Genomic DNA, 25,049 nt, shown 5'->3' with positions numbered 1-25,049 from the left:
CAGGACTGGGACAGTTAGGCAGTTGTGGCAAGGTTGCCATCCCTGGGTACCTGGGTGCCTTTGTCGTCTTACCCGAATCTTTCTGCCCTGTGGAGGTGCATCCCTGCCCCCAAGGCTGAGCGAGGGCAGCCCGGTCATTTCAGACAAGGAACCCGGGCTGGTCCCTCAGCCAGCCTCTCTCTCGCGCGCTCTCTCTCTCTCTCTCTCTCTCTCTCTCACACACACACACACACACACCACACACACACACACCACACACACACACACACACGTGTGTGCGCGCGTGCGCTCAGTGCCTGCGCTGGGAACAAAGACAAGAAAACTCCTTTAGAAACTGCAGAACAGAGCCTCGTCTAGTGCGGGTCCCCTGATAAAGGCCCCATCCACCCAGAGTTCCTGGGAACTGAGCCCCCATGAATGGCCCTGGAGGGCCAGCGCCCGGCATCAGCGTGGGCCGCATTCATCAACATGCAGGCCCCTCGGCCCCGGCGCCGGATGAGGGGGCTTTCACGAGTCCCCAGAGCATCCAAGTTACGGTCCAGCAGCCGGCCGAGTCCGGGGCTGCGGCCCAGCCTCCAGAAAAGGGCCCTGGTTTTCCCATGACCGGGCCAGCCCCTCTACTCACCAGACCCCCATTACTTCTGTCCTCCCACCCCAGCCAGAAAGGCTCCCCCCAGCCCTGTGCACCAGTCTGTTGCCCCAGAGAGGACCCGGGCCAGCCTTTCCGGGCCTGGGAGCAGGGAGGGGGCTTGGCCACTCCAGGTGGGCTGGCCCTTGAGACAGGGAGTTGGCCGCAGGACAGCTCCCCCCTCCCCCGTCCGCCCCGCACTCACCCCCATTCTCCGCTCCTCTCCCCTCACTGCCTCATCCACACAGAAGCACTCCACCGGCCATCTCGGTGCCTTTGCCACTGAGCTCGGGGCAAGGGGCATGGGAGTGTCTGCCCATCCTTGCTCTGACCCCAGCCTGCCTTCTCCGTGGCCAGAGCCCTGCTCGGGACCTACTGCTGCAGGAACGTCTCGAAGGCCTAGACGTGCGGGCTGCCAGCCCGGGCAGGGAGCCGTGCTGCAGCCTCCTGGCCGAGTACCGGCCTGCCTCTCTCTGCTCGGATGCCTCCCGTAACAGGGAGCTCCCTCTCTCCCCAAGCAGCCCGCGTGGGGCTCGCTTTGCCGAGCCCTCCTGCTTTCTGCATCTGCCTCCGCGGCTCCGACGCAGCCCCCTCGCCCCCTCTGCCCTCGTCTCTTTGCGGGCAGTAAGCTCCTTGTCAGTCCTCTCTTTTCCGTGCTCGGTAGCGAGCCCTCCATCCACCGTGGGATCAGGCTTGGGGTCCCCTGGCCCCGTCCACACCTGTCCCGGGGCGCCTCTGCCACTGCCCGCCCGCATCCGGGGACGGAGCCCTTTGCCCTGCTGTTCTGCACAGAGCCCAGGGGAGGGCGCGGGTCTCCCCTCCCGGGTCCAGCTGCTCTGTAGCTATCTGTTAAGTGGCTTCTGAGCCCTCTCGGTGTTTTATGGCCCCTTTGCCAGTTGCCAGGGAGAACGCTCTCTATGCAAACCCCCTGCCTTTTCCGCAGGAGCCGCTGGCTGCCGGGCCGGCCCTGGTCAGCCCGCAGCGGCGGCAACAGTGGCGGCAGGCACCCGCGGCGGGGTTGGGGGCTCCCAGGCTCCGCTCCCCGCTCTCTAGCTGGGAGACCACACAATTCCCCTTTCTTTTCAGAGCCTGGGTTTTTCCTCTGTGAAGTGGAGATGAGAGGGGCCCCCACACCGGCTCGAAGGGAGACTAAATGAGATAAGAGTAGCCCAACACACATCAGAGAGTTCATCAGTGCTCGTGGCGTAGACCCGGAGAGGACGCACGCGTGTAAAGTGTCGCAGGAAAGAAGACAGTCTGGCCTTTGGAGACCCCGCTCCGAATACAAACAGGAACCTCACCAGGCAGAGACCCCTCTGCCGGCTCCATCGCACACATCACGTCAGCCAGAGGAAGCCTCTGGCCTGTGAGCTCACAGTAGATGCAGAAGGCGGCAGCAAAGACGTGCGAGCCCACATCTGCCTTTAATAGAGCAAGAATTCGCACTTCTGCAGCAGCACGAGGGGACCCTGGGGTAAGGCAGAAAGGCACATTTTTCCCGGCTGCTCCCTAGAAGGGTCAGCTTAGACGGCAGCGTCTGGGGATGAGAAGCCCAGTGGGGTCCAGGCACCCCACAGACTATGGGGTGCAGTCATCCTGGGCACTCATTCTCCAAACCAACGCAGAGCACCTACCTTCCTGGGCCCAGACCCGACTGGAAGGCTGGACACGGAGCAGTGCCGATCGGCCGGCTTCTTGTCCTCGAAGCTCAGTCTGGGGTGGGGGGAAAGAGACAGGGAATAAGTCACTGTAAATCAAGGGATGAAGGGGGGATGAAGCAGCTGAGATCACGGAGTCCTGGGTTCTAGGGGACAAGCCCTGAGCCGGGCTGTCTACCTAGGACTTACCCCAGCAGGAGCTCTGAGCACCAACCTCAAAATCCCCATTTGATTGATGAAGAAACTGAGGCAGGGAAAGACAGAGGCCCATACTCACTGTCTCTCAACTGGTGTGAGGCCGGGCTGGGATGGAACCCCAGTCCCTCCGAGGCTCCCCACCACACCCTGCTGCTGAAGACAGCTCAGCGAGGCTGTGCGGAGTGCTGGGGGGTGTGGGTGGGCAGGGGATGGACTGATTGGCTACGAGCACCTCCCCGCGGTGCTCGAGCTCCCAGCTCCTCTGTGGCCCAATCCGTTTGAAGGGCAGATTCAAAATTAGGTGGTAGCACCTACGGGCAGAGGCTTATGAAAATGGCATTATTAACGTGATGCAGGGGGGGCCCTGCCCACCTCCAGGCAGCTTGCAGATAGAGGGGGCTGGGGCTTGTTTGTGTGGACAGGGAGTTGGAGGGGAGGGAGCACATCGGGGGGGCCCACCAGGGCTGCCTCCTGGGGAGGACTAGCTTTGGCGAGGATGAGGGCCTGCTGGCTGAGAGGGGCAGCCCTCTCACTCAGGAAAATGCCCGAGCTGGAGCCCCCTCTCCAGGGCAGGATCCCCTGCCCCTTCTCCGACACAGGCTAGGACGATGGGCCCCCTTGCACCTCAGTTTCCCCATCCGTGTGAGATGGAGATGAAAACCATCGTCACTGCAGGGAGAGCTCCGGTCCCACACCTTCCCTCCAGCCCCCTACCATGGTGACAGTCCCCGGACACCTGTCTGCCTGTCTTAGAAGTACTCAACAGGAGAGTTCCAGATCCGGGGGGCAGGGAGGGAGCCACAGGGAGAGACGTGGAAGGGAGAAAGGAGAGGGGGCTGATGTCCCCAACTCAGAGAGGCTGCTCTGCGTTGGGCAGGAGTTGGGCTACTTCAGATTTGTGCCAACTCACGGTGCAGTGGAATCAGACAGTCTGAATTCTTCAGACACCAGCCAAGCGTCTGTGGAGCCCCCAAGTGCCACAAGGGGGCTGCCTGGGCCACATTTTTAAGCCCGGAAAGTGAGGAGGGGGAGACAGACAGTGGGGATCGGCGCTTTTTGCTTTTGCAGCGGCGATTTTGATTTCCACTGCAGCCCCGATGCGTGCATGCGTGCGGGGGCCGGGCCCTGCCCTGGGCTGGGGGCAGCCAGGAGGGGGTGGCCCACCCTACCTTGGGGGTGACTGCAGGCTGCGCCCCTCCCTCACCGAGGGCCGAGCTGCAATGCAGCAGGCTGCCGGGAGGGTCCGGGGAGCTGTCCGGTGGCCGGCTTTCCAAAGTGGGAAAGGAAGGCTGCGGGAGGGAGCATTTCCTGGAGGGGCAGAGGGTGGAGTGGCGCCCAGGAAGCAGACTGCGCAGAGAGTCTGGCAGCTGCAGGAGGGCTGGAGAGGGAAGAGGCGGGGGGCAGGGGTGAGGGGCCCCGGGGGTTTGGGGAGATTGGTGTGGACCTGGGCTGGAGCGTGAGTCAGTTTCCAGTGATGTGACTGACAGAAAAGAGGGAGGCTTAGGTGGGGCAGAGAGGGACCGAGGATGGTGAGGCCAGCTTGGCACACAGTTTTAGGACAAAAACCGCCACCTCTTGTCCTCCCAGAACGAGCCAAAAAATAAATAAATAAGTAAATAAAAGCATCTGACAAGCTAGACAGCTGAATCCTTCCCAGCCTGGCTGAGCTGCTCCCAGGGAAGGAGTCTTAGGTGGCCAGCTCTGCCTTGGAGAAGGGAGGCTTCTGCAGGCCCTTTCAGAGCCAGAAGGGGTTGCATGGGGCCAGGAGGACCTGTGGAGCGGGGTAGAGGGGCCGGGGAGGGGGCAGCAGGGCCTAGGAACGCGACCAGCAGGCCCCGGGGGAGACAGGAGGGCCTGGGAAGGGTCTGGAGGGTCTAGCGGGGGCAGGATCGTCTGGAAGGTAGGGGCTGGGGTAGCAGTTGGGGGCCTTGCTCTGCAGTGCCTTGCACTTCCTCCTTCATCTCCCCAACTTAGAATGGTTTCCTTCCACTGACCCAGGCCCCTTTCTCGCGCCCTTTCCACTTTGAGGCATTTTTATTGCCTTTGGATCGGCTCCCTAACAGCCTCCAGGATTTAGCTGAGACCCTGGGCCCCTTTGCTCTTTGAAAAGGCTTCCCCTCTCCGACCTCCTCAGCTCCTGCACTTTAGTTTTACACGATGATTTCAGAAACCTTTAATTATGAGAAATTTCAAACAGCACAAAAGTAGAGAAAACGGTATCTATTTTCATCGCAATTAACACACTTTTCATACTGCTGCCGCCGTCAACTCTCAGCCCCTCTCATTCTATCCAGACCTCATACTGTCCTTCTACTACCCCCACCTGCCCCCAGACCGCTCTGAAGCAAATTCCAGACACCGTACCCTTTCCTCCAGCATTCTCCAGTGTGTATCTCTAAAAAAGAAGGACTCTTTTCTGTTTTGAAAACATAACCACAATGCCATTATCACAGTTAAAGAATTAACAGCATTTTCTTAATGTCATCCAATAGCTATTCAGCATATTCAAATAGGCCCCAGTGGACTCATAAATTTCCTTTACAGTTGGCTTGTTCAAATCAGTGTCCAAGTTCTTTCCTGCACTTTCAGCGGGCACTGGGATTATAGAAGGTAAATGCAGTTACAGATCCAGGGGTTTGACTATCTAGTCTCTCTCCTTAAGTGAGTAACTCAACCTCGGCAAACTTCAGTTTTCTCACAGAACATGGGGCAAATTCTGGGTCTCTGCTAGGGTCCTTTAGAGGATTAGAGATAATGCATATTAAGCCCCCAGCCCTGTGTCTAATACATAACAGACACTCAGCAAGCTGTAGCCGCTAGGATTATCCTTTTTTTTCTGGAGACTTCTAAAGGGCACTTGGGCCGGGGTAGACGAATCGGAGTTGGCAATCGTCCACAAAACAAAAGGCTCCTGGCAGGCCAGGCCCCCCGAGTGATTAAGACAGTACGTGCACCACATCCCAACGTGGCAGCCTGCAGCCCAGGGGGCTGGGACCTCCCAGCTGGCTCGCAACTCAGCTGCCCAACAGCAGACACCAGCTGCTGCAACTGGGGACCCACTGGGGATCCCACAGGTTGCCAATCCACTAGATGGCACTGTCTGCTGTGAGTCCGGGAGGGACCCCTACCCCAACCTGCTCTGGGTGCCGCAGGGGGTGGCCTGCCACTGAAACACTGCAGATAATTTCTGAAAAGCATTTCTCAATATGTCATGCAAGATACAGCGGTTTTCTCTCTGCGTAAATCCCAGCCTGATTGCACACGCAGAGGGAATGAACATTTCATGATCATATTTGCTCAGGTCAGGCACTGGTATATCCACCCTCTCTTTAAATCCTCGCCCCAGCTACGTCTGATTTCCCTTTATTTTACAGATGAGAGGACTTTGAGAGGTTAGTGACTTGTCCAAGGTCAGTTAGGAAGCAGGACCCAGGATTCCAATCCAGGTTTGTCTGTTTCCTCCGCATAATGGAAAGGCAGAGGACGGATGTTAGGTCTGTCGGATGGATGGAACCCTGCATCAGGATGCAGTAGAGAGATGGCTGGCTGGCTGATGAAGACTGGTGAGATGGGTGAATGAATGAAAGTGCAGACGGTGGATGGATGGATGGATGGGAGAGAATAGTCAGTTTCTCACCAAGATCGAAGGCTCACTTGATGTGTGGAGAGAGGTTTCCTCCGAGTGGAGCTTGCTGGTGGAGCTGTGCTGCCTCTGAGCGTACGCACTGGCTCAGGGGGCTCTGGGACAACAGGTGGGCTGCCAGCTGATAGGGACCCAGTTCCAGTTCTGGTGCTAGAGCAGCTCAGTTGCAGCTCTCAGTCCCAGCTGCTTTCACGCTCACTGAGAAATAGAAGACAGCCTCCTTTCCACTGACTCTCCTGGGTGACTAAGCCCTAAGCCCAACCCCATGCTCAGTCTTTCTCTAGCTCCTCGGCATAGGTTTCTGACCTCTAAATCATCAGAACCACCCTCCATGATCGCAGTTACCATCCTCAATCAAAATAAAAGGAAACTGAGGTTTAGAAGTGGTGAGTGCCTTGCTGCACATCGTGTAGGGACCAAGTGCAGAACCAGGATTTGAACCCTAGTCTACTCTTCTAACAAACCCATACCCTTTTCCCATTTGCTTTTCTCTGTGACCGTACCTGAAAAAGTCTGCACTCCTTGGGGTTCACCCACGTCAGACTCACCTTCCTGGCCTGTCAGGGAGCTGGCCTTCTACCCCCCAGACTTTAAATTTATTTCTCAAGTAACCCCTTCTCTAGTTTATCCTACTTGTAGCTGCTACATCACACACGCAGCGATCAAACGTATCACTGACCTCCTGCAGTACAATGATCAAGTTACAACTTAAATTTCTGGTAGCTCAGATTAGGACTGAATGCTCAGAGAAGCAGATATAGACTCTAGAGCCCGGAAGGCTGCAAGGCAAGGAGAGAGGGAGTCAGACAGAGGGCTGAAGGGCAATTCAGCTAGTGTCCCCAAAGACCTGGCTTAAATTCAGCAGATATGTTTCGATAATCTGCTTATGGGCTGAGCCATGTTACACACATCCAAGATGCTCAGATTTCAATCCCAGCTCTGCCATTTACTAGTTTCGTGAGTTTGGACAAAGTGTTTAATCTCTGCCTCAGTTTCCTCAGTTGTAATATGGAAATACCAATAGTACCTTATTAATGGGTACTTGAAGATTAAATGAGTCAAACATTTAAAGTGCTTGAAACAATGTTTCCCATTTGGTGAGATGCAATAAATATTTCATTATAATTAAAATTATAATTGTTATCACTGTTTTCCTTGAGATGGTATTTAATATCTCTGACTGGTAAGAATCATTACCCACTTTTTACAGACAGCTGAGTAGGTGCCCGTAGAGGCGTATGAGCCTTTGCCTTTGGAGAGGGGAGTCAGTGAAGTAGAAATATAAATTTAAGACTAGACAGTTTCAGTTCTTGTTGTAGAAACAAGAGCTATACGCACCAATTGGACATGATCCGTCTTATAAAAGATTAAGCCCTGGAATAGGTGAAACTCCTCTGAAGGGATTTACTTGAGGGTGTTGAGAGTTTTAATGAGGTTGGATGGGAGTTGAGAAGAAGCCGAGTAGGTGAAGGGCAAGATGAAGAATTACAATTCTCTTGGTTCAACTTCATGGCTTCTAGAAGCAGTGGGCAAGTTTCCCATATATGCTCTGACCAAACTTGTTTCCCTACATTTTTGGGGGGGATGGGGGTGGGGGGTAGAAAATAGCCACATCAGACATGTTTCTTGTTTGGTCTTTTGAGGGTGGCCAGTTGGAACAAAGCATAGTTCTAGTTGAGTCTCACACCATGTGGGGCACGAGGATTGGGTGACCCGCTCCCATTCCTGGGCAGAACATTGGCAACTTAAGCCTAGGTGGCGTGTGACTGTGTGTAAGGGTGGTACCGGGGGTGGGGGGTGAGGGCATTTGGACGCCCTAACAGCCCGGTGACAGGAGATGGGTTTAGCATCTCTGCTGACTTGCTGGGCCACGCTGGGCGGATGATCCCAGCATGATCTGATCCCAGAATCCGTGCAAGTCCTGTGGGAACTGACACCACTGCATCTCCTCCGAGAAAGTTTACTTATTCATTCAGGATTATCGGTACATCCTGGAGATGCCCTGTGCTCCTGGGGGTACCTGTGTGGGAGGTGAGACAAGCCCTCCTGTTTGCCCACACGTGCATTCACACGCTCACCTTGTAGGCTGAGAGTCAGGTATCAGAGAGCAAGAAATGCCCCCAAAATGAGGCATTGGGGCAAACTGGGGAAGAGACCCTGGGGCCAGACTTCCCGCACTGGCTACCTTGCTCAGCATCTTCCTAGCTGTGTGACCGCTTGTATGTCGCTTAACTTCTCTGAGGCTCCATTTCCTCATGTGTAAAATGGGGCTAACCATGTCTTTGCTCAAATATCACCTTCTCAGTGACACTTTCGCCTTCTTGTTGCTTTCTATCACTCCTTTTTTCCGCGTTCTTTTTCTCCATAGTTCTCATCACCATCTTATATCCTGTATATAGTACTTGTTTAATTTGAATATTGTCTGTTCCTGTCTCCACCCACAAGGAAGTTAGCTCTCAGATTTTGTCTTTTTCATTCATTGCTGTCTCCCCTGGCCTGTACCTGGCACAAAATGCATGCTCAAAACTTCTTGGGGGATAAAAAAGAAAGAGATGCTGTTGAATTGTTCCCGTCCCAGAGTATTGTCAGTGCCTGCAAAGCGGGCAGCATGGTGCCCGGTGGAGTGTTCATTCAGTGAATAGTGGCTAATTTTGATTATTATGTCTTCTTCACAGGACTGTTGTGGGGATCAAACGAGATAATGTATGCGAAGGCATGCTGTGAATTCTGCGTGCCCAGGGCAGGAGGTACAGCATTAATGACGCTCTGTTACTTTGAGGGGACTTACACTTAAACTTTATGCTTTTCATTTTCACACCACCTGGGAGGGAGGGAAGCCCGAGAGATCACTGCCCCCTGAGGCTCAGCACGGGGAAGGGCCCTGCTGGAGGCCCACAGTGGGTTCAAGGCAGAGGCAGGAGCCTGCGTTGGGCTCCCCAGCCTAGGGGTCTTTCTACGTCTCCCTTACGTTAAGTCCCCACGTGGGTATATTTATGTACATATTACATTATATATACATCTACATAATGGAAGGATGTTTTAACTTGTCGTTTATTTTTTATTTTTCGTGCCTCAGAGTTGCTCTGAGGCCAGCATGCTGGGCACCCACCAGGACATTCTGGGAGGGTAGGAGGGAAGCTGGCTGTGTCTTGTCAGTAAGGGTCACAGTTTTTTGGTTTCTGGGAAACAACGTGAACATCAAGAATCTCATGGCATGGACTCCTCCGAAGGCAGCCCCATTTCATGAAATGAATTTTAGTTTTCCAAAGCGCATCCCTTAGTTGGATTTCTGTTTTCCAGGGCACTTGTTTAAGCTTTGATGCCGGGTCCAAAAAGAACAGATCCCAACAATTTCCTGCCCGAGGCCCATCCTTTCCGAAACACTCAGCTTGGCCTGAGCATCGAGATCATTCGTTTCTCTAATCAGATGGGGGGCTGTTGGGACCGCAGAGTGGGCGGCGGGGGGCGGGGGAAGGGCAGGGTGAGCGCAGGATGGGAGCTGCTTGAGGAACGGTCGGTACGCACCCTCACGTTGGACCCTCGAGGCTGTCGCTGTCCTCAGTCGACCGGTCGCACAAGTCGGGGCACAAGGCAGAGAAGCCAGGTCACGTCTCTGCAGTTACACAGCTCACGAGTGCCTGCTGGGGTGGAACCTGGTCTGTCTGTCTGTCTAGCACCACAGCTGCTGCAGAGGAAAGAAAGATTTGGGGGATGGGCTCAGAGCCTGGGCTGGGAGTGGGTGGGGGGGTGTCACCTGGCTGACTTTGGCATGAAAATAATAGCTGATTCTGCTTAAGGACTAGGGCTGTGACTGCAGGCGGGAAAACAGGCACAGAGAGGTTGGTTAACTTTCCTGATGTGGCCCAGCTAGTCAGGATCTGAGGCTGGATTTGAGGCAGGCAGTGTGATGCCAGCATACGTGCTTTAACCATTGGCCCACAGTGCCTCATGGCAGTGAGCACAGATTAAGAGGGCACGTGGAGTTCAAGGATCTGGGTTCGAGTCCTTCTACCACCCCCCCGCTGGGTGCGCTCGTAAGTCAGTCATATGTATTTAATCCTCCCCCTTGACAAGGCCCTGCAGAGGCCCAGCCAGCCACCGAACCATGGAAACTATTTTTTAAGAATACATATGTGATAAAATTTTACATATATGAAAGGGGAAGGGGAGGGTACACAGGAGATTTGAGAGGGATTATTTAAGGTAGAGGCATATTTAAGCAGGGGACCACGGGGTGGAGAGCAGGAGGTGGGGGCAGTGCATGGCTATTGTGCGGCTTTTAATAATCAGTAAAATAAGAGAGGCATGTCAGGAGCAGGAATGAGAGTGGGCTGCGAACCAAGGATTGAGATTAATTCTCCACACCCGAGGGACGTGAAAAAAGAGATCAGAGCGGTTTGTGGTCCTTCATTTTATTATTAAAAAGTATAAAAGAATCAAGAAATACTGTCATAATGGCCTTGAGGAGCTCAAGGGTGAAAATGTGTTCTGCATAGAAGGTGATGATGAATCCAGGTCTGCTAACCTGACATTGACGAGCAAAGAAGGTCTGGGCGATTTTCTTCCTTTTCATGGGATTTGTGTTCCATAGAATGGGCGCACTGGGGTTTCTCCACGCGACAGGATCTTGGCTCTGGGGAAAGACACTGTAGACAGGTATAAGCGGGGATTCATGGGTGTTCGCTGCATAGTTACAAATGAATGAATGCACAGATCCAATTAAAGAGAGCCAAGCTTACACCACTGATGAGAATGTGTTTTCAGACAAGTGTTATGAGTAAGCTAGTTCTACCCAACAGTAGTTATTAAAAATAATAGTACGAACACCCAGTAGGTTCTAGGCTGTCGGAACTGTGGGTAGGAAGCATATTAACAGGTAGATAGAACAGTCATTGGTCTTGGGCTGAATGGTGGCTTCAGGTGTTCTTGATATATTGTTAGGAATGAATTAGATGACAATAAAATACATGACGAAATGAAAGACAGCCAAGAGCAGACCACCAAAGATCATGTTTTATGGCTTATGGCTTAAGGTTAATCCATTTATGGACAATGGTGGACGACTTAAAACAACAAAACCAAAGCTCTTACCTCTCTGGATAAGAAGCATTGGTCTATAAGGACTAATCGATGTTTTTGTTGTGGGTTAGTGCTGAGCTCCTGTGTGGTTATTGTGTTTCAAAAAAATAAGTAAAAACAATAAAAAGGACAAGTAGGAAACAAGGATGAGATTATATCTGGAATCAAAGATGATTATTACTTCAATTCTGCATAGCCGAGTCCATTAGGAAGAAGATCTGGGCTGGTTCTTCTGCTTCTGTTAGAAGCATAGAGACAGGTGCTTGTAATAGCCATTATTCTTGTTTTCGATTAGGGTGGTGAATTCATACATGTTTATTGTAATAAATGCAGTTATTAAATGGAGAAATATGTACAATGAGAGCTATGCTTGGGCCAATGATGAGACTGTGTCATGTGATTATACTATGCTGCTCACCTGACGGCCGTTAGAAAACATCTAGGTTGTTTCATCCTTTTGAATATCTGCCTTGTGTTCCACAGAATGGAGGCCCCAGAGTGGGTCTAATGACCCTCTGTCGATGAAGATCTTGGCTGTGACTTCTGTGGGAAATGAGCCATGGACCAACCGACGTGAGTGATGGTTAGTGTTGTTTTACGGTTGGGTGGTTGGTTGATGGGTGTGTTTGCGCTATTAAACATGAATGGACACAAGTAAAATCAAAGGTGTCCAAGCATAGACCAACGATGAGACTCTGTCATGAACCCGGGTGATGAATCTCCTTTGGCATAACTGTCAGCAAATTAAAAAATAATATAACTGGGCTGTTCTCTGTGTAGTAAATGAGCAGATAAAAACAAATGATTATATATGAATCATTATGTTAAATTTATATATGTATATGTATAATTACGTTATACATTAATAATGTATGTTTATATAAATATAATTGTTACTTTTTCTTATTCTTGGGGTGAATGGTATGCCCATGTACCTTTACTGATTTATTAAAAAGTAAAGGATGCATGCATAAATAAAATCAAAGAGGTCAAGCATGGACTAATGAAGACAATGTATCACGACCCAAGACTTATGATTACACAATTCTGCAAATTTGAGGGACGTTAAAACAAAAAAAAATTCTATACTATTTCATGTATTTTAATAGCATTCTACTATTAATTTATACACTACGGTTTATAGAAACACTTTCCTGTTGGTGAAGTTTAGACTGTTAACTCAGTGAGAGATGCACATAGAAATGAAGAGAATTGGTAGTTTATTATATTTTGGGGAAGATTCATGGGTGTTCTTTTAGGATTTTTTTAAAAGGGATAAATAAAATTAAAAAAGGCAAAGCACAGACCAATGAGGATCATGTTTCATACACTAAGGCTGATTAATTCAATTCTACACAAGTGAGACTCATTAAAAATGATCCAGGCTGTTCATTCTTTTAAACGGTTCCTTTCTGTTGCATGAAATGGACACACCATAGTTTATATAATCATACAACATGTATGAGAATTTTGATTCTTATTTGGGTGGATAAGGTAAAGAAAATGTAAGTAATAGTTGACATTCTTAAATCTTCAGCTGGAAAGTGGTTTAAGGGTGTTGATAAGTAAGTAAATGAACGAATGAACAAATGAATGAATAAAACAAGAGGGCATACATGGGCCGATAATGATTCATTATTCCAGAATTAAAATTATTCTAATTGTGTACATTCCAGGTCCATTTAAAGTATGTGTTGGTTAAGGAGCAGATATTCATTATTCCTGTTTTTGCATGGTGGTGTGTTGCATGTTAATTTCAGTGCTAAAAAAGTCAGTAAATGTATAAAGTACAAAGAAGCCACAAGGGAGACTGGTGATGAGAATGACCCAAAGATTAGAGGATTACAGTTAATTTAGTTCTGTGCTCTTGACTGCCATAAAAATAGTATGTTTCATTCCTTTTACCAGATATCTTGTATTTCACGGTGTGTATGTATCTAGTTTATTTAAACATCCTTCCATGGAGAAAGATCTAGCTTATTAACTCACTGAGCAAGGAGCACAAAAGGAGATGAAAGATAACATCAGTGTTCTACCTGTGGAGTATGAGACTGGGTTTATGGTTGCTAATTAAAACTCCTTTAGAAATGATCGACTCAAACCAGAGAGAATCAGCATAGACCAATGATTAAGAATTATAATTAATTCCCTCTAGCTTCATTAGAAACAGTTCTAGACTGTTACCTAAGGGTAAAGAATGTACGTTAGTGCTGTCCAATAGAAATTTCTGCACTGATGGACATGGTCTGTAATTTGTTCTGTTCAATATGGTAGCCATTAGTTACACGCGACTACTGAGCACTTAAGATGTGGCCAGTGTCCGTGGGACCTGAATTTTTAATTTTACTTTATTTTTATTAACTTGAATTTAAATAGTCATATGTGGATAATGGCTACTCTATTTGTTGCATTGGATGGTTGGTTAATGAGAGTTTCTTGACTATGAGGTATGAATAATTAAATATATAAATTAATAAAGAGGGTTGATTATGGGCCAGAGATGAGAATATACCATGAGAAAAAGATTATAATTAATCCAGTTCTGCACAACTGAGATTCACTGGCAAAAAGTCTTTGGTTCATGAAAAATAGACATAGGCTTATTCATTTATTTTATCAACTATGAAGTATTACTTTGAATGTGTGCCCCATAGTTTATGTGAACATTTCTCTAATATTGAAGATCTATGTATTTTGGTGAGAGAAGATCAAAAATTTATTGTCAAAGTTATAGCTGGTGAGTTGAACAGTGGTTTTGCAGATACTCATTATATTACTATTTATTTCAAAAAATGAATAATAAATAATAGAGAGTTCATGTGTGGTGCAAGGAAGACAGTATGACATGTACCAACATTTGTGATTAATACATAAATAATAACTGTGGTCCATAAATAAAACATCTCTTTTACATTTTTTGGTGAAGAACATAGAGACACATGTACCTAATTGTCAATATACATAGAGGACTAAGCAAGGACCAATGAAGAAAGTATATCACGAACCAAATTTTTATATTAATACATTTCTGAACAACTGAAACTCATTTTATAAAGGTCTTTGTTTCTCTCCATTTATGGGTAAGAATTACAAAGATTTATCTACCTATCCTTTATATCCATACATATTATATATACATATATTATAGATATGGATACAAATTATAGTTTTTCTTAGGTTTGATGGTACATTCATGGTGATTTCATTGACTATATTATAAAAAAACCAATACATGAATAAATTCTTAAAAATAAGAGGAAGGAAATGTATGAGTTAGTTATTGTTGTGGCAGTGCTGCATAACAAGTAACCCACAATTTCATTGACTTAAAAAACAGCAATTATTACAACCATTACAATATTTATTTCTCACATATGGATCTGTGGGTATCTTGCAGCAGTTGTGCTCCAGGCTGTGGGTTGGGTTCACATCTGCCCAACTTGCCTTCTTTTTCAAGGTTCTTAGATAAAGGAGTTGTAGTGTCTGGGCCATGCTCTTCTCACATTGAAAGCTGGAAGCTCCAGAGCACAAGCAAAACCACCCCCGCACATTTAAAGACTTTGCTTTGACATGGTTTAAGTCATATCCACTCATACTCCATTGGGCAATGCAAATCATACGGCACAGCATCAATGGTGTGGGGAAGGACAGTCTTCCTATAGAGGATAGGGAAGGGAGAGGGAATATTTGCTGAAAGATGACATAACTTACCCCATTTCTCCCAACTGGTGAGAAATGTTTACTTCATGTTCCTACATGAAATACAATCATTCTCTCTTCAAAACATCCCAGGAGTCCATGAAACCAGTGCTTTAATTTGTAATCCAGAGCATCTTGATTCACTTCTGGTTTGGATGTGACTCTTCTTTATTCAGAGACTTATACATAAGAGATGGGTTATCTGTCCCCACGTGGTAAACACACTGTGTTGGAAACAGCCCCACTTGCAAAGGGAGAAAATGGGAGGCACAAAGCAGTTCATTCCAACTCTACTGGGCCGAAGATATGAGCTTTCCTACCTGCAGCTGTCACCTGTATAGGAGGGAGAACAAAGGTGGATGTTGGTAATGGCCACCATTCGTATCCTTCTTGTAGGTGATCAGTTCAATGATGTTCATTGATATAAACGTTGAGAGTCATTAATTAAGTTAAAAAATGGAGTGTTGTTTGTGGTCGAAGGGGAGAAGGAGGGCCAAGCACGAGGCAAGGATTATGGTTAATTCAGTATTTCACAACAAACATTCATTTAAAAAGTTTACATCAAATACTGTTCACTTTTTTTTAATGCCTGATTTCTGTTCTACAGAATGAACGCACTAGAGCTGATCACCCATCCTTAGCTGATGAAGGGCTTACCTCTGTGGGTAAGGAGCATGGAGGCCGATGTAAGTGACAGTCAGAGTCCTTGTTCTTGGTTTGGATGGTTTGCTCATGGACGTTGACTGTATTACTTAAAAGAAACAAATGGCTTCATTCATCACTTGTTAATATAATGGTAGACCACGCATGAACCAGTGTTTAGAGTGTGATATGAACCAAGAATTGTGATGAATCTAATTCAACACAGCTTAATTCCATTAAAAACACACCAAGGCCATTTAATTTATGTTATTGGCATTTGACTATTCCATACTCATGTTATATCCACTGTGACTTTGACTTAGACATTCCCCACTGACAAAGATCTATGCTGATAACTGGTTAAGATGGTAGCACGTAGGAAGGTGGAGAGATATTATCAGTGTTCTATTGTGGAAGAAGATGGTAGGCTCAGAAGAGTTCACTGTGTCATCTTTGAAATATAGACAAATTAATAGTAAGAGGGCTAAGAACAGGCCAGTGATGAGTGGGGGATTGCTATGTAGCAAGAATGTTGATTGATTCATGTTATTGATCATTATAGAAAGACATCTAGTGTACTGTTTCTGTGGGAAATTAGCCTATGGACAAGTGCTGTTCAATACAATGACCACTAGCCACAGTTGGGTACTGAGCACATGGCTAGGCTGAACTGAGATGTGACCTATGTGGAAAATACACACCAAATTCAGAAAAGTCAGTACCAAAAAGTGTAAAATACTTCTTTTTTTTAAATATTTTAAAAATATATTTATTTATTATTTTTGGCTGTGTTGGGTCTTTGTTGCTGTGTGTGGGCTTTGTCTAGTTGTCTAGGCGTGTGGGCTTCAGTAGTTGTGGCTCGCGGGCTCTACAGCTCAAGCTCAGTAGTTGTGGCGCACGGGCTTAGCCGCTCCGCGGCATGGGGGATCTTCCCGGACCAGGGCACAAACCCGTGTCCCCTGCATTGGCAGGTGGATTCTTAACCACTGTGCCACCAGGGAAGCCCATAAAATATTTCTTTAGTAAGTTATTTATACTGATTACTTGTTGAAATGATAGTATTTTAGATCTATTGTGTTAAATAAAATATACAGTTATAATTGATTTCACCTGTTTCTTTTTAAAAATACAGATTCTAGAAAACTTAAAATATATGGGAGGCTTGCATTATATTTTTATTGGCCAGCACTGCTATAGACTAATGAGAGGGATACTCAAGGATCTTTTCCTTTATGTTTTTCTGACCCATGGGTATTGATTGTATTATTATTAGTCAAGTAATGGACCAATTAATGAAAAGTGGATAAATGAATGAGAAAAATGGGAAAAAGCACACACTAAATATTAAAGTGTATATTGACACAAGGATTATTTTAAATAAAGCACTAAAGCCCATAAAAACAATGTAAAGTGGTTAATCCGTCTGGGTAATGAACATATGAACAGATGTGTGTAGTAATCAGTGCTGTTGGATTGGATTGGTGGTGTGTTGCTAGTCTTAAATTTTTAAATTAATTTATTATTTCTTTTAAAGAAAATGACATGGACAAATAGCTGATTAAATAACCAACTAAACAGAAGAGGGTCGAGCATGGCAAGTGTCAAATGAAGGCAGCATAGTGATAATGGTATTGGTCAATCCTTTTGGCACCATTGATATCCACGGCAAAAAAAATGCAGTCTCAGCTCTGTGGGAAATGAGCCTCTAGTCAGTGATTAGGAAGTTCGCCAGGTCTTAATCTTAGACTTTGAGTCTCCCGAGTATTGATTATGTTATTACTGTTTAAGTGAATCAATGCATAAATTAAACAAGTGTATAAATGAATGAAAAAAGAGGGCAAAGCATGGACCAATGATGCAAGAACTATTACTAATATGTTTGTGAAGCACTAAAGTCCATTAAAAAAGGCACTGACCTTCCTTTTTCAAAAAAGGGAAGATATTTACATAAATAAGAAAATTAAAGAGGGCCAGTGTTGAGATTGTGTCAGATGATAAGAATTATGGTTAATCCAGTTTATTCATTGAGTTCATTAAACAACAACAAAGATCTAGTTTGTTATCTCTGTAGGAAATGAACAGGTTGACAGATATTAGTTTTTTTTTTTTAACATCTTTATTGGAGTATAATTGCTTTACAATGGTGTGTTAGTTTCTGCTTTATAACAAAGTGAATCAGTTATACATATACATATGTTCCCATATCTCTTCCCTCTTGCGTCTCCCTCCCTCCCACCCTCCCTATCCCACCCCTCTAGGTGGTCACAAAGCACCGAGCTGATCTCCCTGTGCTATGCGGCTGCTTCCCACTAGCTATCTATTTTATCTTTGGTAGTGTATATATGTCCATGCCTCTCTCTCGCTTTGTCACAGCTTACCCTTCCCCCTCCCCATATCCTCAAGTCCATTCTCTAGTAGGTCTGTGTCTTTGTTTTTTTTGTTTTTGGTCTGTGTCTTTATTCCCGTCTTACCCCTAGGTTCTTCATGACCTTTTTTTTTTTTTTCTTAAATTACATATACATGTGTTAGCATATGGTATTTGTTTTTCTCTTTCTGACTTACTTCACTCTGTATGACAGACTCTAGGTCCATCCACCTCACTACAAATAACTCAATTTCGTTTCTTTTTTTCAGAGTGTTTTTTTTTTTTCCAGCGTTTTTGATCAGTTTCCTTGGATTCCAAGCTATGGATTGTAAGGGAATGAATGAATACATTTATGTCACAGTCAGTTATTTAAAAGGGGGCAAATCATGGACCAGTGATGAACACTTTTAAGTTATAAAGCAAGTACATCCTTCACTGCTGGTGTCCATGTAAAGAATATGAAGTCTAGGCTCCAACCTGTTTGTTTAAGGTTCACAGATAAATTCATGTTATAATGTTTCAGTTTGGGCTGCTTGTGGGCTTACTATTTTTTAAGTTAAGTATAGTTGATTTACTATATTATTTTCAGCTCTACAGCATAGTGATTCAGTATTTTTTGCAGATTATACTCCATTATAAATTATTACAAGATAATGGGTATAATTCCCTGTGCTATACAATATATCCACAAGTTTGTTTTCTGTTATCTGTTTCTGTTTTGCATATGCATTCATTTGTATTATTTTTTAGATTCCACACATAAGTTATATAGTATTTGTCTTTCTATGTCTGACATATTTCACTAAGCATAATATTCTCTAGGTCCATCCACGTTGCTACAAATGGCAGAAATTCATTCTGGGTTGCTTCCATGTCTTGGCCATTGTAAATAGGGCCGCTATGAACATTGGGGTGCATATATCTTTTTCAGTTAGTGTTTTCATTTTTTCCAGATATATCTCAGGAGTGGAATTGTTGGATGATATGGTAGTTCTATTTTTAGTTTTTTAAGGAATCTTCATACTGTTTTCCATAGTGGCTGCACCAGTTTGCATTCTCATCACCTCCTCTCTAACATTTGTTTTTGTAGACTTTTTGATAATAGCTATTCTGACAGGTGATACCTCATTGTGGTTTTGATTTGCATTTCTCTAATAGCGTTATGAGCATCTTTTCATATGCCTGTTGGCCATCTGTATGTTTTCATTGGAAACATGTCTATTGATGTCTTCTGCCCAATTTTTTTTTTTTTTTTTTGCGGCACGCGGGCCTCTTACTGTTGTGGCCTCTCCCGTTGAGGAGCACAGGCTCCGGACACACAGGCTCAGCGGCCATGGCTCACGGGCCCAGCTGCTCCGCAGCATATGGGATCTTCCCGGACCGGGGCACGAACCCGTGTCCCCTGCATCGGCAGGCGGACTCTCAACCGCTGCGCCACCAGGGAAGCCCCTTCTGCCCATTTTTTGATTGGGTTGTTTGTTTTTATGATATTGAGTTATATGAGCTTGGATTTACTCTTGTCAATTAATGATAGCCATATGATTAAATTAATCCATGACTAATCAAATTAAATGACAGATAAGCAAATAGATAAATACATAATAAGGGTCAAAAATGAGCACTGGCAAAATGTGCCATGAAACAAAATTTTAGATTAACCCAACTTTGTTTCTTCTTCAATTTTTAAAATTAATTAATTAATTAATTGGCCATGCCCTGTGGCATGTGGCATCTTAGTTATCTGACCGGGGATCGAACCCATGCCCCCTGCGTTGGAAGCTCGGAGTCTTAACCACTGGCCCGCCAGGGAAGTCCCAGATTAACCTAAGATTGAACAAGTGAGGTCCACTTAAAAAAAAAAAAAAAAGATAAAAGAGGTTGCTTCATTCATTTTACAGTTGTTTACTATTTTGCTTTATTTATTTATTTACCACTGTTGATTTACACATTCCATCAGGGATAAAGATTTAGGTTTCTAATCTATCGAGAGGCAAAACACAAGGAAAGGTGGAAAATTGTTAGTGAAGTAAAATGAGATGTTCCTGGATTGTTTTGTTGCAAATTAAAGAAAGATTAAAGGACCAAGAATGGCCCTGATGAGTTTGGGTTTGCATGAAGACGGTTGATTGATCCATATGTGCTATAACGGGGTCCATTGTAGAAAGAGTGTATTAGTTCTGAGAGAAATGAGCAAAAACCAGAAGGTGGTAATGTTCTTAGATCTTATTCTTGCCTTGTGGTGATTAATGGATATTGATTAACGATTAGTCAATCAATGAATGAATTAATACACAAATGTATAAATGAATAAAGAAAAAAGGCCCAAGCCTAGATAACTGATGAGTACTCTGAGGTGTCCAAACCAAGGATTTTGATTAGACCCCATAACTCTGAGGTCCATTATAAAAACAAACCTAATTTCCTGCCGTGGCGGGACATGAACTTGTAGCTGAAGTTAGGAATGCAGGCATCTTGCTCTTAGCTTTGATAGATCTTAGGTATAGATCCTTTTATTAGTGTATCAGTAATGAGTAAATAAATAAATGTATTATTTAATGAAGGCAAAGAGGGCAAGATAACCACCAACGAGAGTATCTGATGAAAAACAGATTATTCTTAAAACATTTGTGAGGAGTTGAGTTCTAATAAATGAAGGGTCCAAGGCATTTAACATGTTGATCAGGAACCTATGGGCAACTCTATGTAAGAGTCAGTGTTGTTTCCGGGTTGGTGGTTGTTAATTTTATTAAGAAAGGGGGGAAAAGGGAAATGTAATAATCGATTACAGAACTACTTAATTAAAGAAGATCAAGCATGGGCCAATATTAAGAATTCATGACATGAGAGGAGTTATGATTAAATCAGTTTGTCTCAACCAGTATCATTTTTGAAAAACACATCTAGTTGTTATTCTGTGGGTATTGAGTTTTTATAAATTTATTTATTTATGACTGCATTGGGTCTTCATTGCTGCGCGCCGGCTTTCTCTAGTTGTGGCGAGCAGGGCTACTCTTCGTTGCAGTGCGTGCGCTTCTCATTGCGTTGGCTTCTCTTGTTGTGGAACATGGACTCTAGGTGCGTGAGCTTCAGTAGTTGTGACACGTGAGCTCAGTATTTGTGGTGCACGGGCTTAGTTGCTCTGCAGCATGTGGGATCTTCCCGGACCAGGGCTCGAACCTGTGCCCCCTGCATTGGCAGGTGGATTTTTAACCACTGCGCCACCGGGGAAGTCTGTGGGTATTGAGTTTATGGGCAGATGTTAGTGTTATTTAGGATCCTTACCTGGGGTATGTAAGTGATATTATTGTTAGTGAATGAAGGAAGAGGTTATTTAAAAGAAGGCAAACATGGACCAATGAGTATATTGTGTCATTAAAAATGGTTTATTAATCTCACTGTACTCTTCTGCCGTGCGTATAAATAAAAGGGGACTGAGCTATGCCCACTTTGGGTAAAGAGCCATAGAGATAGTTACCTATAATAGTATTTTAGACCATTTTGCATTTGCTTTGAAAAAATGAACAAGTTATTCCATGAGTAAATAAATAAAAAATAAACAAATATATGAATAAAGTCATAAAGTAGGGTCAAACATGGTGAGAATATATCAAGAAACAATGTTGTAAATTCACCTCATTCTAATCAAGGAAGACCTGTAAAGAAGGTAATATGGGCTCTTACCTATGTGAGTAAGGTTTAATAGAAAGAATTTGGAACAGGCATAGTTCTTAATTATTCTACTAGGATGTAAATTTAGCAGTTGTCGTCATATTATGTACATTAATAATTAAAAAATAAATAAAAAGAGGGCCATTTTTGGGCTAATTGAGTGTGATGAAAACAGGGTTTTATGATAAATCTGTTACAGTAAGACTAAGGTCTCTTAAAAAAAATCGACACTGCCTCTTCAGTTTTCTAAAATCTGTTTTTTACTGCACAGATTCAATATACCCCAATCTGATTTATTCATTACCAATGATGAAGATCTTGGCTGTCACTTCTGTGGATGAAAAGCAAAGGGACTCATGTAAGTAAAAAAGTTTGTGTTCTTGGTTTGAAGGTAATTCATGTGGTCCATGGAATTGTTTCAAAGGAATGAGTGGCCACTGCAGACATAAAATCAAAAGATGTCACATATGGACCACTGCTGAGAAAGTGTAATGAACCATGGGTTAAGACTGATCCATTTTAGTGAAACTGAGATCCTTTAAAAATAAAGTTGGGGGATTTTGCATTCATTTTCACAGTTGCTTAATACTCCATTTTATTTTTGCACAACATTTAAAGAATATTTTTCAGCTGATAACAGTCTAGATTGTTAAATCATGGAGGAGGGGGCACCTAGAAAGATAGAAAGTATTGTCAGTGCTCTAGTTGTGGGGTAAGATAGTAGGTTCATTGTAGTACTTTTAAAATATGAAGAAATTAGATGAAAGATGAGTAAACAGGGAGTAGTAAAACTACATGCCCATGGGATGGGCATGATGCAAGGTTATTGATTAATCTATATGTGAAACACTGAGAGCCAATTGAAACTAGACCTCATTTGCTAGCTCTGTGGGGAATAAATAGCTGTAACAGCTCTCTGCAGTATTCAAAGATCTTGCTCTTGGGTTTTTGTGATTCACGGGAATCATTTTTTTTTAACTCAATGAAACCATGAATGAAATAATCAGTAAATAATGAATGCATAAACAATCCATAAACAAGAGCTTGGATCAGTGATGAGAGTTCTGGGGTATATGAATCAAGAATTTTGATTAAACCCTAACTCTGAGGTCCATTAGAAAAAGACTTAGTTTTTCCCTCTAGGGGAATAGAGTTCAGAGCCAATTGAGGATCCGTTCTTAGGTCTTAGTTGTTCCTGGTTATGGCGTGTATTGATGTAAATGAATCAGTGAGTGCATGAATGAGTAAATGAATAAATGTGTAAGTGAATGAAGACAAAACAGGTTACACATGAGTGTCCATGTTGGCATTCTGGGTTGGTGGGAGGATGATCTAGTCATGTATTTCTGTGGGTAATCAGCCTGTGGGCAATTGTTAGCATTTTTGGTGTTCAAGTATAGATTCTCAGGTAATTATTTATGGTTATAAGTTATTGAATTAATATGATTGTATCTCAAATGATTATTTAAAAAAGGGCAGACTATGAACAAATATGGAGCATGTGATGTGAAGTAAGGTTAATGACTAATCCTGGTCAGATTATTCCATTGAAAATTAAATAAATAAATGAAAGGATTTGTACAGTCATAAAGTAAGATAAAGCTAGGATTATTTGTGAGAATGTGCCATGATGCTAGATTTAAAATTTATCCAATTCTGCACAAAGTTCGTGAAAATAATTAGTAGGCTATTAACTAAGAGCAGGGAGTATACAGCCATGCACCGTAATGTTTAAAAGCCTTATTCTTGAGTTAGGTGTTGGATTCAATGATGCTTGTTGCTACATAGCTTAAAATTAAAAATAGAATAAGTTGATAAATTAAAAAGGATTGCAGCTTTTGCACCAATAATGAGAATGTGATATGATCCAAGTTGATGATTAATCTGGCAGTGCAGAGCTCACATCCATTTAAAAACATCTAATATAGACTATTTAGAATTGGCTTTTTCCTTCACTGAATGAATATACCACAGCCAACTCAATCATTTTCTAATGGCGAATATTTTAGCTGTTGCCTTTGTCAGTAAAGAGCACAGAGACCAATATAAATAACTGTTAAAGTTCATGTTCTTAATTTGGGGAGTTTGTTCATGGATTTTTAAGGAGTTATTTTTTAAAAACTGGTTTTACATATATAAATAAAATTAAAGAACACCAAACATCAACCAAGAATGGGAATGTTATGAACCAAGGTTCATGATTAATCATTTTTAGGGCCACATAATATCCCATTTTAGTTTGACCCCCAAATATATTTAGAAATCCATTCCTTGATCAAGATCAAGGTCATTTACCTGTTGAGGATGGAGAACATAGGAAGAAAATTACATTGTTTTAGTTGTGAGGGAAGATGGTGGTTCATAGTTTTTATTCTACCATCTTTACAATACGGACAAATTAGGTAAAGAGACAAGCAAAAACCTTTTATCAATATGGCATTGCTATGAAGCACAACTGTTGATCAATCTGTACATGCAACACAGAGGTGCATTGAAAGAAGACATTAAATGTATTAGTTCTGTGGGACAAGTGTGAACAGACCTTCCTTAGTAACAATCACTCATCTTGTTCTTGGCATTTATAATTCATGGATATTGATTGTATTATAATTTATGCATGTAAAAATGATCCAGAAAGGAAGATATGAATGAAGAAGACAAAAAATGCAAAGTCTGGGTCCATGATGAGTATCTTGGGGTGTCGGAATTAAGGATTCTGATTAAACTCTATAGCTCTGAGGTCGTTATAAAAAGAGATCTAGTTATTCACTCTATGGTAAGGGTGCTTGTGGCATAAGAAAGGAATATTCAGGATCCTGTTCTTGGGCTACGTGTTCCTTGGGTATGGATTTTTTTTTTAACATCTCTTTTGGAGTATAATTGCTTTACAATGGTGTGTTAGTTTCTGCTGTATAACAAAGTGCATCAGCTATACATATACATACATCCCCATATCTCCTCCCTCTTGCGTCTCCCTCCCACCTTCCCTATGGATATTTTTTTTATTATAAATGAGACAATGCATGAGTAAAGAAAGACATGAAGGAATGAAGAAAGACAAGGAAAGCCATACGCTGTTCAATTATGAGAGTATGTTTTCAAATATTTCTGAAGCACTGAGGTCTAGGAAGATAAATATATCAAGGTTTTACCTCTTTCAGCAGGGAGCAAACAGACAAGCCTGCCCAAGATTGAATGTTGTTATTACAGATTGATGGTGGGTTACTGATCGTTTATTTTGTTAAGAAAAGGGCAAACTGTTTGCACAAATAATTAAATATCTAATGGAAAAAAATCATGGACCAGTGATGAGAATATGTCCTATAACGAGAGTTATGATTAATTTAAGATGGTTGACTGTGAGTATATGATCACATGTTAATATTATTGGAAAGTTTTTGTCCGGTGGGTTATAATTATAATAGTGACATATTATAATTGCATATTGCTGTTTCTGAATGAATGGAT

General features: G+C 43.8%; 1 long non-coding RNA gene across 2 annotated transcripts in view; it reads left to right on the top strand.

The window, feature by feature from the left end:
• LOC307181824 overlaps window positions 1–25,049 on the top strand; it is a 66,228-nt gene that overhangs the window by 4,156 nt on the left and 37,023 nt on the right. For both annotated transcript variants that reach the window (XR_013827070.1, XR_013827071.1), the window contains exons 3-7: window positions 1,715–2,102; window positions 8,803–8,874; window positions 11,690–11,789; window positions 15,513–15,591; window positions 21,853–21,939. This is a non-coding gene — a long non-coding RNA (uncharacterized lncRNA). The remainder of the gene's footprint in view (window positions 1–1,714; window positions 2,103–8,802; window positions 8,875–11,689; window positions 11,790–15,512; window positions 15,592–21,852; window positions 21,940–25,049) is intronic.

The sequence above is a fragment of the Stenella coeruleoalba genome (genome assembly GCF_951394435.1).
Source record: "Stenella coeruleoalba genome assembly, chromosome: 2".
Taxonomy (NCBI): Eukaryota; Metazoa; Chordata; class Mammalia; order Artiodactyla; family Delphinidae; genus Stenella; species Stenella coeruleoalba.
Note: the sequence above shows the minus strand (reverse complement) of the source record. Positions and strands in the feature narration are given on the sequence as shown.